This window comes from Hibiscus syriacus, unplaced genomic scaffold, assembly GCF_006381635.1.
Source record: "Hibiscus syriacus cultivar Baekdansim isolate YM2019G1 unplaced genomic scaffold, ASM638163v2 tig00111095_pilon, whole genome shotgun sequence".
Lineage (NCBI taxonomy): Eukaryota > Viridiplantae > Streptophyta > Magnoliopsida > Malvales > Malvaceae > Hibiscus > Hibiscus syriacus.
Window position 1 is genome coordinate 6169684 of NW_024062980.1, and position 3543 is coordinate 6173226.

Here is a 3543-nt window from a genome sequence, read left to right on the forward strand (position 1 = left end):
TCCCCTTTATTTTCTGTTCAAACCGTGTTCATCTCTCTTAGAATTCTCCCATTTTTCTCTTGTTTGTTCTTCTCTGGTTTCTCTCTCGGTTTGAATATCCCCCTGTTGTTGAATCTGGTTGTCGTTTTTAATCTGGTGGCTTGCATGTTGATTTATGATGGATTTTTTATGATAATAGTGGGCTCTTCGTAGGGAATGATTTCCCTATGTTTAGGTTTTGAAAATTTTAATAGGTTATTGGATTTGATGATATTTTCTGACTGATTTTTTTGTCTGGTCACTATTTGATGGATTTGGTTGCTGACTGGCGGCATGGGACTTGTCGGCGACGGCGGAGGAGCTGAAGAATCAGGCGCGTGCATTACAAGGCGGTAGATCCAACGGTCACCATTGGCTTGGCGGCGGTGCCTGTTTGATATATTTAGGGTTAAAACCCTAAGCTTTGGGCGATCTGGAGCGTTGGATGGGTCCAGATCCAACAGCCAGCATTGGAGGCGGCGCTGGGCAGAAGTGAAGAAACCCTAGAAAGTTTGGGTTATTAAATTGGGCTCCAGTCGGGTCAGAACCGGGTGGGCTTGGTTAGATCCTCTTGGGTCTTGTAATTGGGCCGATTTCTTGGTGGGCTGGGGTTGATGGGTTATGTGTTGGCTAGGATGTTGGACTTGAATCTCTGTTGGGTCTATTTGTAATTGGGTTATTTGTTATATGATAATAATAGTAATAATAAAAATAATACTAATAATAAGTTAATTAATAAATTAATGATAAATTAGAATCCAGACAAAAACGGATGTCTTCAATAATGTTAATGATTTGTTTGTTATTTTTTAAACTTCAGTGATAAAACACATAAACGTCTCATATTTCAGTGATCATTAATGTAGTTAACCCTTAAGAATAATATGTTATAAATCAAGGCAACTAACCAGCATGAAGACTCAAAAAGATCGAAACCCAAAATTTTATTCCCTTCATAGAAAGTAAATAAGGGGGGCAAAGAAACATTTGCTCCATGCATGTGCCCTTTCCATGCATGCGCTCTTTCTCATTACAACAACCTCATAACCCAATGTTTATCCTTGAAGTCCATTCAACTTTCCCAAACAATCCACGCTCAGTTAATCAAATTCGGGTTCAGTGGCATAACCTTTCTGGCTTGAAGTCCATTCAACTTTCCCAAACAATCCACGCTCAGTTAATCAAATTCGGGTTCAGTGGCATAACCTTTCTGGGTAATCGTTTTGTGGACTTTTATCTCAAACTTGGCTATTTTAATGACGCTTCCAAAGTTTTCGACGAGATAAATGATAAAAATTATATCTTGGAACATTTGGTTGATTGGCTTGTTAAAGTTTGGCCATTTTAAGAAAGCACATTCATTGTTTGATGAAATGCCCGAGAAAGATGTTATTAGTTGGAACTCGATGATTTCGGGTTTTGGATTGTTGGGATTTTGGGGTTATGGATTTGAATTGTTTAAGGAAATGCAGGGTTTAGGTGTTCGACCGAGTAAGTTCACGTTTTCGATTCTAACAACGTTTTTGTCTTCTGCTAGCCAGGGGAAGGAAATTCATTGTAACATGATCACGAGTGGTGTGTGCTTGTCCAGTTTAGTGATTGGCAATTCGTTGATTGACATGTATGGTAAGCTTGGCATGGTTGAGTATGCTTTTAGTGTGTTTTTGAATATGTTAGAGGTCGATATCGTGTCCTGGAATTCATTGATTTCGAGTTGTTCTAAGTCGGGTCATGAAGCTTTGGCATTGAAACAGTTTGATCAGATGAGATTGGCTGGTTATTCCCCAGATGAATTTACAGTCTCAAATGTGATTACTGCATGTACTAATTTGAGATATTTGGATAAGGGTAAGCAAATCTTAGCTCTGTCGGTCAAGGTGAGGTTCATCTCGAATTCCATTGTTTCGAGTGCTGTTATCGACCTTTTCTCGAAATGCAATGTGATGGAGGACTCGGTTCGGCTTTTTGAAGAAGTGGAACTTTGGGATTCTCTAGTTTGCAATTCTATTATCTCAAGTTATGCTAGGCATGGCTTCCATGATGATGCTTTCTTACTTTTTGTGCTTGCTTTTAGGGAGGATTGTGGGCCTACTGAGTTCACTCTAAGTAGTGTTCTAAGTTGTATAAACTTTCTTTCGATCGAACGAGGACCCCAACTCCATTCGTTGGTGATAAAATCTGGTTTTCGGTCGGAGTTAATTGTCGCCACTTCACTGGTCAATATGTATACTAATATTGGATCAATTGAATCAGCACTGCAAGTTTTCTCTGAAATACATGTTAAAGACCTCATATCTTGGAATACTTTAATAATGGGTTTGGCTCACAACGGCAGAGTTGTCGAGGCATTAGAACTATTTAAAGAAATACTTAGAGAAGGTCCGGCGCCAGACCGAATAACACTTTCTGGTGTTCTATTAGCTTGCAGATGTGGAGCTTTTGTAGATATAGGAATAAGTATACTTTCATCAATGGAGGAAGAATTTGGAGTTACACCTCGTGACGAGCATTACGCGTGTGTTATTGACTTGCTCTGCCATGCTGGTAAATTTAAAGAAGCATTTGATACTTTAGAAGCAATGCCTTTTGAACCAAGATTTTTAGTTTGGAAATCACTAGTACTTGCTACGGCGACTTACACCAACCTGTATATCACCGAAAGAGTAGCGGAGAAGATGATAGAACTGAATCCACAGTCATCTTTACCGTATATGATTTTGGCTCGTGCGTATGAGATGAGGGGTAAATGGGGAGGTATAATTCGAGTCAAGAAGGCCATGAAGCAGAGGTCGAAGAAAGTAGTTGGATGCAGTTGGATTGGAGTACGGAACCGAATATTCACGTTCGAGGCAGATCGGTTAGAGCACGACGGAGGTAAAGACATATATTTAATATTGGAACTATTAAGTTGAGAATTGGAAGAAAGTAGCAATGTTCATGCGTACCAGCATGAGATAGAAGATGCTGAATAATTCTGGTTTGTTTATATTTCTAGAGTTCTTCAATTAACATGTTTTTAACCCATATGGTAATGAAGGGCAGCTTGATATACTCAAACTTGGAAGGATTTGCATTATGGTTTTTGCTTTGAACCTTTGGATGCATATAGAGAGTGGGGCTCCTCCCAATTTTTTTTTTGTATATTAACATTTTAAGTCCTTATTTGTTTAAATTGAAATAAAATTAGACTTTTGCCTCTCCAGTTTTTTAGATTAAATAGATAACAGTTCCTTATTATTTTGAGTTTTAAGTATCTTGTCTCTTTTAATATTTAATCCTAGCTTCATCTCTGTAGTGAATAGTTAGCAGACATGGATCAATCATATATTTGTTGTCATTTCATATGGTGAAATTGCAAGCAAAATGATTAGAACTTATTTTGTCTTGTGAAAATGACGTGTGCATCATGTTATTTGTTCAACTTCAATTTAGTCCTAAAACCCTCCTACAATGGCGGAGCCCATATTATTTGTCTTTCGAGTGCTTCGTTTTCTTGTCTCTTCAAGTTTCATGCACTAACAGCAT

The 3543-nt window shown here is 38.3% G+C and overlaps 1 pseudogene; it reads left to right on the forward strand.

Annotated features, from left to right (window-relative positions):
• Nucleotides 1-1016: 1016 nt before the first annotated feature.
• Nucleotides 1017-2990, forward strand: LOC120152867 (annotated as a pseudogene).
• Nucleotides 2991-3543: the final 553 nt, after the last annotated feature.